Source organism: Mastomys coucha, unplaced genomic scaffold (genome assembly GCF_008632895.1).
Source record: "Mastomys coucha isolate ucsf_1 unplaced genomic scaffold, UCSF_Mcou_1 pScaffold16, whole genome shotgun sequence".
NCBI lineage: Eukaryota > Metazoa > Chordata > Mammalia > Rodentia > Muridae > Mastomys > Mastomys coucha.
The window spans coordinates 44,131,257-44,145,900 of NW_022196898.1; the positions used below are offsets into that span (position 1 = coordinate 44,131,257).

General features: G+C 42.4%; 1 non-coding gene across 1 annotated transcript; it reads left to right on the forward strand.

Annotated features, from left to right (window-relative positions):
• Positions 1-2,902: 2,902 nt before the first annotated feature.
• Trnah-gug lies at positions 2,903-2,974 on the forward strand. The gene has a single exon. It is a non-coding gene; the product is annotated as a tRNA-His (tRNA).
• The last annotated feature ends 11,670 nt before the right edge of the window (positions 2,975-14,644 follow it).

Below are 14,644 nucleotides of genomic sequence, written 5' to 3' on the forward strand. Positions count from 1 at the left end.
CCTGACTCCATATTTGAAAAATACACTCAGACCTTACACCACTTGTGTCTAGTCTGTTTGTCAAAGCCAAATCCCGTGCACACCTGGCCAGAACCCCTCGTCCCGTGGAACAAGGGACCCCGTAAGAAATCCCAGCCTGTGGCACAGGACAGCCAGGGCTATACAGAGAAACCCTGTCTCGAAAAAACAAAACAAAACAACAACAACAACAACAACAACAACAAAAGAAAATATCCAAACTGGCGCTGAAAAAGTGGCATTGGCATAGTAGTTAAGAACACAGGCTGCTCTGCCAAAGGATCCTCGTTCAGTTCTCAGTGCCTACCGGGAAGCTCCTGTTTATGACTCCAGTCTCAGGATCTGATGCCCTCTTCTGGCCTCCTAGGCCAGAAACCAGTGAATATATACATGCTGGCAAAAACCTTCATACACATACAAATAAACAAACAAACAAGCAAATAAACATTTAAAAAAGAAAATACTTAAACTGAAACTTAAGGACAAAAAGAAACTAAAAAATGAATTGTAAGACAAACTTAAATTGCCTTATATGTGAAAACTGGGCTTCATGAAAATTGTGGATAGAGAAGGAAAAAGGGTTGAAGAAACAAGAGCTGAAAATTCCCCATCTGTAACAAAGATTACCATGTTGTTAGGTATCCGCCAGAGAAGAGGACTCCAGTTTATGCCAATCCCTGGCTGTCCTGGAACTCACTCTGTAGACCAGGCTGGCCTTGAACTCAGAAATCCGCCTAGCCTCTGCCTCCCAAGTGCTGGGATTAAAGGCGTGGTTTAAATATTTTTAAAAAATAAAAATAAAAATCCCATACAGAGCTTATGTTAAATTTCTTTCTGCAATTTCTGAGACTATCAGAAATCATGTGACAACACAGCTAAGGCAGCTTTAAAAAATACTAGGGACAAGAAAAACCTATGCCATAATATTTATCTTCTAAAAATGGAGCCAGCCTTGGTGGCAGAGACCTGAAATTCAATGCTGGAAAATCTTAGGCAGGAGGATGGGGAGTTCAAAGTCTGCCATGTTCTACTACTTAGGAAACTGGAGGCCAGCCTGGGCTGCATACGATTCTACTTAAAAAAAAAAAAGTCATCTAAACAAGGGCATTTCAATAAATGTGGGAATAATTCACTGATAGATGACACATCACACAGGAGTCCTACAGGTAGAAAACAAATACCAGATGGAAATCTGGCTCAACCTGAAGAAATGACGAACAACACAGGTGGATACAGATGTCATTTCTTTTCTTTTCTTCTTTTCTTTTTTTTTTTTTTTTTTTTTTTTAAAGATTTTTGGTTTTGGTTTTTTGTTGTTGTTTAAGATTTTTTTATTTGGGGCTGGAGAGATAGCTCAGTGGTTAAGAGCACTGATGGCTCTTCCCAAGGTCCTGAGTTCAAATCCCAGCAACCACATGGTGACTCACAGCCATCCGTAGTGAGATCTGACGCCCTCTTCTGGAGTGTCTGAAGACAGCTACAGTGTACTTACATATAATAAATAAATAAATCTTTTTTAAAAAAAGATTTTTTAAAATTCATTTAATGTATATAAGTACACTGTTGCTGTCTTCAGACATACCAGTAGAGGGCATCAGATCCCATTACAGATGGTTGTGAGCCACCATGTGGTTGCTGGGAATTGAACTCAGGACTTCCGGAAGAGCAGTCGGTGCTCTTAACCGCTGAGCTATCTCTCCAGCCTGTCATTTATTTTCTTAATAATAATAATTTTTAAAACTCCTTTAATAAATTGAAATGTTTAAACACTCAAATAAATGCAATAACCTGGATTATGAGTCCTTACCACAACAAGAAGAAAAATTATTGAGAACAGCATCAGGAAGGGAAGAATGTCATTTAAACATGGATTGTGGAAAGTACAAGGCATATGTTAGAAACCCTAAAAGCAAGCACTAAGAGAGTTTTAGAAAATAAGCCACCAAAGGGGAGGGAAAAAATTTGGCGAATTTTTTAAAAATGAAATACACATACACTCTAGCAGGGCAATTAGACTCCCCGAAGGAAAACTTAGATCATTGTTAAAGATGTGGGGACAAGAAGGAGGAGTGGAGGTCATATCAGATTTCTTATATAATATGTAATCAGAAAATTCTATAACCAATTTAATTCAAGACGTCAACACCAGCATAAATCATTGACGCAGGAAAATGGCAAAAATACCTGTATGGTGAGGAATCCAGAACCGGATGGTGACCTTATTATTTGAAAGCGTTCTTTCTTCCCTAAGTCTTTGTAAGGATCCCAGGGAACGACTTTTAACATTTATTTTCTTTTTTTATTTTATTATTGTTGTTGTTTTGAGTAGGGTCTCACTGCATAGTTCTGGTTGGACTCACTATGTAGACCAGGCTGGCCAAGTGCATCAGCTACTGCAAAGACTTGGAGGACAATGACAGTGTCGTGCTGTCTAGCAAAAGTAGGGAAAGGGGACGGGGGGGGGGCGGGGGGGGGCGTGGGCAGGGGGGCGGAGGAAACAAACAAAAACAAGAGACACAAAGAAAGTGGAGTCGAAAGCAGGGAATCGAACTTTGAACCTTCCCAATACAAAAGAACCTCGTTATACAGCTGAACCACAGAAGAAAGAACGCGCAATGTCTCTTATCGCAGCGGGAACAAGTCTCTACTCAGTCCCAGCTGCAGCCACAGCCACATTCTTCTGGGTCACAGACCTCTCAGAAGCCTCGGAAAAGAACATCAGATCGGTCCGTGTGGAGCTCACTTTCATCCCGAGCGGCCCGTAGCCGAGTTACTGCGCAGGCATCCGGCAGAAAGCAAACACCAAAGTCAGGGCCAGGCAGAAGTGGATTGACGCTCAGCTAACCGCGGAAGAGCCAGTGGCCTGCTGTCTAGTGTGTGGTTCGCCGTGATCGTATAGTGGTTAGTACTCTGCGTTGTGGCCGCAGCAACCTCGGTTCGAATCCGAGTCACGGCATTATTGTCCTTCTGCCTGGTGATCTTTTGCTCCACCCTCTCTCTGATATACCTGCTTCTGCTCCTTGTCCCGCAGGAAGCATGGGGAGTGCAAACACTCGCTCTCTGCCAAGCTCTGGGATCCCATTTGTCACCAACTGGCTCCAAGCTCACAAACATACGCTTGTTTCCAGCATCAGCGAGGTTATTTTGCAGGAAATGGGAATGAACGTTTAATGTCTTCGAACCCATCTTGCTGCAGCGGACTGTCAGCTATGTCAGCAGTCAACCTTCACCTTCTTCATATTTGTGTACTTATAGTAATAAAACTACTGAAGTACCTTTCAATAAAATGGTTTTGAAAAGTCAACACCTGGACCAAGTTACTGTGAATTTCCCTCATCCCTCTGTGAGGGGAGGGGATGGAGAGAGAGGAGGGACAGGGAGCCATGGCGCATCTATGAAGGTCAGAGGACAATTTTCAGGAATTGAAGGAACTCGGCTTTACCAGGCTTGCAGGGCAAGTCCTTTCACCCACCTTAAAAAGGTGAGGCCCTGGTTTATTTTGTGTTTGTTTGTTTGTTTGTTTTGGACAGGGTCCCATGCTGTCCTGTAACTTGAATTCCTGATCCTCCTGCCTCGGACTCTGAGTACTAGGATTAGAGACATTAGCTAACAAGCCAGTTATTATTCCTTGATTCTAATGAGTGAATGTGCCTCCGCTGTCCTGCCAGGTTTTCCCATCGCTTTCGTGCCTTGGGATTTTGTCCACTTTGGAGTGGTTATCACTCCCTCGTTTGGTTTCCTTTTGGTTAGAGTGGGAGGGCGATGTGTGTACGTTCCATCACACTGGATCCCATCTTGGGGGCCTAGAGCATGCTAAGGACCTGCTCCAACACTGAGCTACAACGACATCCTTGGTCTAATGAATGAGTGTGGCTACAGTGATGAGTGGGTACGTTTGCTTCTACTGTGTGAACTGTTGTGGAAAGACTGTCCTCTCTGCAACCCTTCTACCTTCCACTCTAAAGCAGAAGAAGGGATTCGTGGACCAGAAGATTCCCTTGCTTCCAGGAAGGAGTCCAGGGCTGAACGTACCAGATCTCACACTGGCACGATATAGCCTTAAAATTCCTGTGTAGCCACACTGTTGTGATCATTTCTTACCCCAATAAGCCTGTATAAAAAACCATACAACCCAGTTATTAGATTTATAAGTTCTATATCTAGATTGGACAAATCTATCATCATACTAATTTATTCCTCAGCTACGAGGTCCCTTGCTACTTGCAGCTGCTCCAGGCCATGTGGTTCCCTCCATATTAGCTTCCACCTCCTCTTTCTCTGTCTTTTCTCCTTCTCTTCTCCTCTTTCTTCCTCTACCACACTCTCTAAGACCTCCAGCCCCACCTTTCCCTTCCACTGCCCAGTCACAGGCTCTCACCTTTGTTTGACCAGTTAGAATGGGGAGTAGGTTCAGTGAAATCACTTGAGTACGTGATCTACCCTTTGTCGTGGGCTACCCCTCTTGAGGAAGCAGAATTAATATCAGAATACACACAGCACCAGGACAACTCACAACATTCCCCCCCTTTTGTCCTTTTTTCCCCCTCAGACATAAGTTGGGCACAACCATAACAATTACGCAAATTATAAAGTATAAGAAGATAAACTTAACACCCAGTCTACCAATTTTTGTCGATTAGATAAAGCACTCTACCATCTATCCTAACTTAAAGACTCTATAGTTCTGTACCTGAATTATATTCTGATTTTAACTTGTATACCATCTGAAAATCATCCTTTCAAATCTACAACATCTTCTTCAATGCTAAACAACTTGGGTTTGATTGTGAGACATAACTAGTCTTCAACTCCATCAGAGATCCGAGAACAACTTAAATATTACCTGAATACATAGGAAGCACAAAACATAGCTTCCAAAGCTTAACCAATGTGCAGAGACAGCTGACTACCTGGACAGTCCCCCATTCCTCAAAGCGTCGGAGCATCTGTCTTCAGCCTTCTGGCCTAGAACCATCTGATAGACCTTAAATAAAGCAGGAACGATGAAAGAGTAGTTTCCCTGTATTGGCAGGGCTAAGCTGTTGACTATCCTGCATCACGTGTCCTTTCTTGAACAGTATTTTATGTCTGAGGATGAATTAGGGCAATTCTTGCCCAGTGACTGCCTTGTCACAACTGGAGCAACTCCATATGGAGATTATGATGCTCAATAACTTTTTTGATCCATGAAGTGGGTACTGTCAGGAGCCGAGATATCACACAGTCAAATGATCTTTAGTAATGAAATAACATTAAATATCATATTCTGTGGATTTTTTATGTTTTTGAAGAGTATGTAAAGTATATCTGAACTGTTAAACCTTAATTACTCATAGCTATTTCTATTTGAAAAATATTGAAGACAGATATTGAAGACAATGCTCCGACACTTTGGGGACAAAGACAAATATTAAATCAGAATCTAATATAACCATGAGTTTACTATCTGACCCTTAACTTCTTTTACTAAATAATCCTAAACAGGTTGTAATAGCAGCGATAGAAGTACTGGGCCAAAGCCTTATATTCTTAAATGAGTTGCATAGACACAATGCCTATCTAAGAGTAACAATATTAATTTCAAATTCTATATCAATATACAAATATTTATACCAATGAAAACCTTAAGCCTGTATCAATATATATAAATTCCATACCAATATAAAAAATTAAAACTTCAATTTTGCATCAATATAAGAGTTTCTACCAATGTAAGATTATGACTATACAATGCTTTGGGGTTTTTTTGTTTGTTTGTTTTGTTTTGTTTTTTGAGACAGGGTTTCTCTGTGTATCCCTGGCTGTCCTAGAACTCACTCTGTAGACCAGGATGGCCTCAAAAAAACTCAGAAATCTGCCTGCCTCTGCCTCCCAAGTGCTGGGATTAAAGGCGTGCACCACCACCGCCCGGCAATGCTTTGTTTTAAGAGTAAATTTAAGCTGGGCAGTGGTGGCACACACCTTTAATCCCAACACTTCAGAGGCAGAGGCAGGCAGATTTCTGAGTTTGAGGCCAGCCTGGTCTACAGAGTGAGTTCCAGGACAGCCAAGGCTACACAGACAAGAAAAGAGTAAATTTAATATCTTATCTCTATTTCTCTAATTTCTATAATATTACTATATCCCCCTTTTTCTTTCCACCCCCCTCATTTTTACCTAAGAAGGAAGGGTAAAGAAGAGAAAAGGAAAGGTAGAAATCTCTAAGTCTAAGCCCTCAAGTTTCCTCCCTGTCCGAAGTTACAATATTTGCAAGTTATTCCTCAAAATGACAACATATCTATAATTCATAAAACAGCCAGACCATCCACTCCAATCTACGGGACTGGGACAACCATCTTTTTTTGCTCTATTTTAGTTGAATTGGGGTGAAGATTCCCTTCTGGGGGCCCAAAGGGAAATAGGAAAATTGGTTTTGTCAAAGGAGGGCTAGTGGGCATCATTTGCCTTAGCTGAAGTCCTGACTGAAAGGATGGATGGGCAAGCTACCTGTTCTGGAAATGTCTTGGAAGCAAGTCTTTAGAGGAAACAGCTTTGATGTAGTTGAGGTAAAATCAAGCAAGGAGCTGGAATGAAGGTTTCAGAATCTCAGCATCCCAGAGTGTGACTCTTATCAGGACTGTCTCTCTCCTCTTTCATTCTCCAATATACAAACCTTACAAGCAACACATAGCTCTGTAAAGACACTCATATGGAACATGCAAGGTGCACAGATCAGTTAAGGAAGATCAATAAAGAAAAAGACAACTGCTTTCCTTCAGAGGTTAGTTTGATCACATAATCAAACTACAATATAAATTTCCATTCATGCCATCTTAAAGGATGGTATGTAGTAATAAATCAAGAGAATTTTGTACCCACTAAGTATTATTGCTATATATAGACGTTTAAGTGTCAGCCAGTCCCCAGAGTGTCTCTGTGTACAGAGACATATACATCACCACATATACATCACTTGCCTTGTTGATCTTGTCATTCTCCTTCTTCTTGTCTGTAGCCAAGGTCTTCAGGGGGTCTCCCTTTACCATGTCTGATTTTTATCAACTTGGAAGGAAACCATAGCTTTTCTTTCCCCGTGGAAATATAGACATAACCTCCCCCCCAGCATAACACATTTCCTGTTTTCCACTCTGATGTCAAGACACCTTTAAAATAAACAGGCTGGTTTACTTCAGCAGATTTCTCCCACAATCCAATGTTGTTCAGCAGCTGTAGTTTTTGTTCATTAGCATTTTTAAAAATTTAAGGTTAATAAAGCATTATGTAATCCATCTCTGGGTTTTTTTTTTGTTGCCGCCTTTTGCCTATTAAGCATCTCCTTTAGAGTATGATTAGATCTCTCCACAATCGCTAGTCCTGTTGGATTATGTGATAAGCATGTAACATGTTTTATGTTATAATATGTAAAAAAAAACTTTACTTCAGCTTATTACAGACATATGCTGGACCACTGTTTGTTTTAGTTAGTGTGGGTATTCCCATAATGGCCATAACTTCTAACAAATGTGTAATTACAGAATCAGCCTTTTCTGAACCTAAGACAGTTGCCCATTGAAATCCTAAATATGTGTTTACAGTATGATACACATATTTCAGTTTACCAAGCTGGAAGACATGCATTTGCCAAATGTCATTTCTTTGGGTACCCTTAGGGTTAGTTCCTGTAGGCAATGGAGTTTGGTTATATAATGAGCAAGTAGGACATTGCCTCACAATTTCCTTGGCTTATTGTCTAGTGATTGGGGTTTTTTATGAATTTTCAAAGCCTCTAGTACACTTTCTATCAATAGCTGATCAATTTCATTATTACCTTGTGCCAAAGAGCCTGGCAGACCCATATGGGATCTTACCTGTGTTATTGAAGTAATAAAGTGAAAAAACAAAGCTGTAGAAACAAGGTAACAAGGTTCTGGGAATGTAGAAATAAAGTTTCACAGTAAAATAAGGGGCCATGTTCCAGCTCCTCTAAGCAGCAAGCAGTGTGGAAACAAAGTTTTACAGTAGCAAGCAGCAGCTTCAGACACTGAGAAGTTGTGTTACAGAGATAACCAAGGATATGCTATAAAAACAAAGTCCTGGTGGTCAGGGTGTTGAATCAGAATGACCAGGCTAAGACCAGTCAATTCTTGAAAGAACCCCCCCAACCCCTCCCTGTGGTGAATTTTGAAAAAGACCACAAACTGTCACCCCCACCTTGCTGACGACAACCCCTCCTACCACCTAGTCACTCAGCCCCTTCCCAGGGACTTTTCAAGGCCAGGTGCAGAGCTGGATAGGGAAGTTGGCTGACTAAGCCAAGAACAGCCTCCTGAGCAAGCCAACCAATGCCTAGTGAGATCCTTTGTCCTGTGTTCCACCAACCAGAGTAAGCCAGCTAGCCTTGTTGCAGAAATCTACCCTCTGTAAAGTATAAAAGATGTATGCTTTCTGAGTTTGAGGTTGACCCCCCCCCCCATGAGGGTAGGCAACCCCACGTAGTGGATCAATAAACCTCATGTTATTGCAACGAACTATTGTCAATCTGTGTTCTCTGGGTTGAGCCAAGTTTACTACATTATATACAGTGAATGATTCCTGATCATTTGCTGTAGCTGAGTAAATAGTGAAGTCAATTCAGAATCGTCCTGAATAAGTTCAGCAGTCTCTATGCGTAAGACAACCCTTTCTGCATATTGAGAGTCAGTTACTATATTGAGACTCTTGAAAATCTGACAACACCATGAGTATTGCATATAATTGAGATTTTTTAACTGACTTATAGGGACTCCCACCCACCTTACTTACATCTTCTGATTTATATCCTGCCCTTTCTGATTTACTGGCATCAGTGTAAAATGTAGGGGCTCCAGAAATTGGACTTCTTTTTATTACACGAGGGAGAATCCAATTAGGTTTTTTTATACACAGAAGTTGTTTGCTTTTAGGGTGTCTGTTGTTAATCTCTCCCGAGAAATTACTGAATGTTCTTTGCCAATGTTCATCCTGAGCCCATAACAAGGAAATCTGTGCATTAGTAAATGGTACCACAATTTCAGCTGGATCCATTTCAGCTAATTGTCAAGTCTCATTTTTCTTCTTATTATCAATTCAGAGACCTTCTCAATGTAGGTTTTTAGTTTCTTACTCTGTTTGTGTGCTAAAAATATCCATTCTAAGATATAATCTTCCCTCTGCATGAGAATTCCTGTAGGGGAATGAGTAGAAGGTAAGATAGCTAAGATGCAGGCCATCTTTGGATCAATACGATCTAGATATGTATTCTGCAGTTTCCTTTCTACCAAAGCTAACTCCTTCTTCAGCCTTGGCTGATAATTTCCTTGGGCTATTTAAATCTTTATTGCCTTGTAAGGTTTGAAATACATTCCTTAGCTCTTGAGTGGCCAAGCCAATCCCACGTGCAGTCAGTTAATATCTCCCAGTAACTTCTGGAAATCATTAAGAGTAAATTGGTTTCCCCTGATTTGCACCTTTGTGGTCTAACATTTTGCAGACTTATTCTATACGCTAGATAATTAATAGGCTCACCTCTTTGCATTTTTTCATGGGTGATGTGCAATCCCCAACAAGGCAAGGTTTTTTTGTACATCATCAAACATTCTTTCCAGAATGTTTATATCTGGACCAGCCAATAGGATATCAGCCATATAGTGATAAATAATAGATTGGGGAAATTGTTTGCGAATCATCTCCAAAGACCATGGTACGTAATATTGACACAAGGTGGGGCTATTTAACATTCCTTGTTGCAGGACCTTCCAATGATATCTTTTTATTGGACAACTTCTATTAAAGGTAGGTACTAAGAAAGCAAACCTTTCTTTCTTTTTTATTAGATATTTACTTTCTTTACATTTCATATGATATCTCCTTTCCCAGTTTCCCCTTTGAAAAAAAAAAAAACCCTGTTCCCTCCCCCCTCCCCCTGCTCACTAACCCACCCTCTCCTGCTTCCTGGCCCTGGCATTCCCCTACACTGGGGTATAGACCCTTCACAGGACCAAGGGCCTCCTCCCATTGATGACTGATTAGGTCATCTGCAAACCTTTCCTTATCACATTCATGTAGAGGAATTCTGAAAAAAACAAAACAAAACACAATCTTTTAGATCAGTCACTATGATCAACAAGGAAGGCAATAGGATCCTAGGCTGCAAGGAACCTAGGAATAATGTTATTAATTGCTCTGAGATCTGTCAATATCCTTCATTTGCCAGATCTACCAGAGAATTCCAAGGGCTGGTGGACTCCTCTATATGCTGAGCCTCCAGCAGCTCCTGGACTAGCTGTTCTAGTGCCTGTAGTTTTCCTTTTGTCATAGACCATTGATTAATCCAAATGGGGATGGTTATGGTGGTGTATGCCGGTAGGATTTGCTGAAGGAGGCAGAGGCAGCAGGAGGATCACGAGTTCAAGGCCAGAGTGGGCTATACATTTGCCAGGCAGTGGTGGCGCACACCTTTAATCCCAGCACTTGGGAGGCAGAGGCTGGTGGATTTCTGAGCTCAAGGCCAGCCTAGTCTACAGAGTGAGTTCCAGGACAGCCAGGACTATGGCTTATATGGCCTTAATTTTCCTATCTGACCCTCAGGCCTTGTACATTTAAGCCATCTGGTGCTTTGCTTTGTTTGGGATAAAGTCTCAACTCCTTGAAACTGGATGCCTACTTCTTGAAGTGGCCAATCTGATTTTGGAGAGATAATGGTGACATCTCCTCTAGTGTCCACCATTCCTTCAATCTCAATGTTGGGCTATTGATCTTCTATAGAAGTTTGCCAAAATATTCCTTTTTGGCCCCTATTTAGGATTTTTGAATTGTTTGTAGAACTTTCCCCGACCTTGTCTAGTCTCACCATGTCTGTTTTCAGGGCACTGGTGTTAATTGTCCGGAGGAAAAGAACTCTCCCTGCCTGGTGCTGGGGCCTCCAAGAGGTCCCCCCGGGAGTTTTTTGGTAAAGTGTTGCCTCTTTGTTGGTTGTTGCTGGGTATTCCCTATCCAAATGCTGGCCTTGCAAAATCTTTTACATATTCTAAAGGGTGTTGGCTTTATTCTGAATAAGTTTATTTTGAAATGACCCTGCTCACCACAATTAAGACATCTGAAATTTTGGGTCATCTCAAGGTCTCTAGTGGCAGCTTCTCCTATCAAGGTCACATCAGGTGAACGAGGTCTAACATCAGCTGTATATCTAATCCACTATTGATGCTGCCCTTGCCCTCGATGGTCTGATACTTCTTTGCACTCAGCATTCAAAACTTCAAAAGCTAAGGACCCGATTAGTGCCTTCCTTGCTGCTGGGTCTGATGCACTCCTTCCCACAGCTCAAGTCTGCCTTTGTAAAAGGTCAGGGGAGGTTTCCTTTGGACCTGCATGACCTGAGAAAATGGTTCAAGTCTTTTCCCTGGTTTTGTGACTTTGTCCCAGGCATTTAAGGCTGCCGAGTGACACAATGCCAAGGTTTCTTCATCATACACAGCCTGCACCTCTACCTCAGCACAGCGACCTTCACCAAGCAGCTCATCTGTGGAAATCTCTCTACCCCTGGCTCTATTTTGTCGTGCTGTCTCCTTTGTCTCTTCTCTCCACCGTGAGAACCATTGTAAATGTGAGGAAGGTTCTAGTATTGCTTTTGTCATATCTTTCCAGTTTTGGGGGGGTTCTTCTATTTTTAATCAAATTTAAAATTAATCAATCAAAATGAAATAGACAGCAGAATATTAGAATTATAATATAAAGAAAAATTAAAATGTGGAAGCAGAACCTTGAACAGAGAGTGTAGGACCTTATGGAACAGGTGGAACTTAAAATATCAGAGAAAATACTCAGGTAGAGACAGAAGATTAAAGTCAGAGAAAACCAACCAAAGGCTATTAAAAACAAACTTTAGTTCATCTGGTTAGCATATAACAAAGAACAGTATATGATGGTCATTCATAAATCATCAGGAATTTGAATGGCTTGTGTTTATAGAAGGGTTGGGGGTTTTATTTCTTATGCTTGGCTTGTTATTTGGAAGAGAAGTATGTCCTGTTGCTCTGTACTAGGAATGGAACTGTGTGCCCTCTACCTCTGAGCTATCCTACCCACACTTGTCACCTTTAATTTTTATACACAGTAACTCACTGCATTGCCCAGGCAGGCCTTGAACCACCTGCCTCAGCCTCCATAGCAGCTTGGATCATAGACCTGAACAGTCAGATGTCTCGGTGTTTTGTTTTGTTTTTATAAATATAGATTCAATACAGAACAGAGTCCCTGTCTTCACTCTCCCCCAGCCCCCATGGTGACATCTGATATAACTGAAGCCTCACATCAAAACCAGGAAACCCCACAGACCAGACTGCAGCTCTGAATCCTCATTCATTGTTTAATGTTTCCAGGCATGCACCAATACATGTGGACTTCCCTGCTACTTCACCCACAAAAAAAGTCCCCAAATGGATTGCTACCTCTCATTGACTCCTGGGTGCTGTTACCTGAGTGTGACCAGAATATCTTCCCCTAAGAAGTAGGTTTTTGTATGTATCTCACGCTCCAAGGCCTACAGCTCAAGCAGAAATGTGAGCCCACTTAGCAAAGATGTGCCCAGGGACAGGCGGGGTGCTAGTACTGTGCACTCAAACGAGGCTCACAGAAGACCAGAAGGAAGTACCCACCCAGAAAAACTGATGTAGCAGAGATGGCCAGTGAGTGGGAGAGGGCCTTGGAAACCAGTTCTCGGTAGGTCAGGGAGACTGCAGGTCTTGAGAGTCCCCACCCCCAAATCTTCAGCTCCCTTTCTGGTTCACCGTTCCCCTCTCTGGGTTTCCATTCCTACCCCAGTTCTCATTCACTTTTCCTAGAACTCTCTATCCCCCTCTACTTTGTCCCATCTCTTTCTCCTTTCTCTTTAGGTCTTCTCTGTCTCTCTCTCTCTCTGTGTCTCTGTGTGTCTCTCTCTGTGTGTCTCTCTCTCATCCTCTCTCTCTCTCTCTCTCTCTCTCTCTCTCTCTCTCTCTCTCTCTCTCTCTCTCTCTGTCTCCTCTTCACCACTCTTGGAGCCAGATGCTATCTCTCAGTATTTGAGCCTTGCTTTCATCTGTAAAACACCATGTCCAAGCACAAATTACGAAAGAAAGGATCATTCTGGCTTATGGTTTTAGATTGAGAGTTCGTAACAGTCAGAGTCTAGGTTGATGGTCACCAGTTGGGTCCCTAAACATCTTCCTTCCAACTGAGGACCTGTTTCATGTACCACAATATCAAGAACTAAAGGGGGCAGATTGCCAAGTACCAGTTGCCCTGCTCTATGCCTGAAACTCTCTCTGTCCTTCTCAACTCTTTGTCTACCCCACTCTTCTGCCTACACTCTCCCATAGGTGCCATGGCTCCCTAGAATCTTCATCAATAGCTGCATGTTCTGTATGCCCTGTCCTCTTGTTTCCATCCCTTTGCCAGTTCCAACACTGGCTCTGCTTCTTTCCCAACACCTTTGATGGCTACTGTCCTGTGGGTCAGACTTTTCTTCTGTTGCTGCAATAAAACACCATGTCCAATCACAAATTACAAAAGAAAGGATCATTCTGGCTTATGGTTTCAAATTGAGAGTCCATTAACAGTGAGGCAGGCATGGCAAAAGGTGGCCAAAGCCTGAGGCTGACAGATCACACCTCCAGCCAAACACAAGAAGCAGAGGGGGCCGGGGACGGGGAGAGGAAGAGACAAGGAGAGTGTCCTGGATGGTTTTGTGTGCCAACTTGACACAAGCTGGAGTTATCACCGAGCAAGAAGTTTCAGTTGAGGAACTGCCTCCATGAGATCTAGCTGTAAGGCAGTTTCTCAATTAGTGATCAAGGTGGGAGGCCCCATTGTGGGTGGTGCCATCCCTGGGCTGGTAGTCTTGGGTTTTATAAGAAAGCAAGCTGAGCAAGCCAGGGGAAGCAAGCAAGCCGGTAAGTAACATCCCTCCATGGCCTCTGCATCAGCTCCTGCCTCCTGACCTGCTTAAGTTCCAGTTCTGACTTCCTTTGGTGATGAACAGCAACATGGAAGTGTAAGCTGAATAAACCCTTTCCTCTCCAACTTGCTTCTTGGTCACGATGTTTGTGCAGGAAAAGAAACCATGACTAAGATGGAGAGAGAGAGAGAGAGGGAGGGAAGAAGAGAGGAAAAGGGGCGGAGATGGAGAGAAGGAGGGAGAGTTTAAAGTGAGCTGAGGCTATGAACTCATAGAGTCCACGCCCCATGGCACATGTCCTCCAGCAAAGTTCCATATCTCAATGGTCTCATGACTTCCCCACATAGTGAGACCAAGTGTTCAAAGACATCAAACTACCACACCCGGGTGCACATACCCTCCATCCCAGCACTCAAGAGACAGAAAGGCAGAACTGATAACATGACCACTCCACACAGTACAGGAAGGTTTTATTGTAGATATGAGAGAGAACGGCTGTGAGACCAAAACAGGAATAATATACCTTGCAGGTAAAGGTTTCTGTTTGCAATCAAGATGGTTAAGAATAAGGTCCTGTTTGTCCTAAGTTGTTTTGCAAGTAAAGGTTTTTGTTTGTAATTAAGAAGTTCCTAGCCGAGCAGTGGTGGCACACGCCTTTAATCCCAACACTTGGGAGGCAGAGGCAGGCAGATTTCT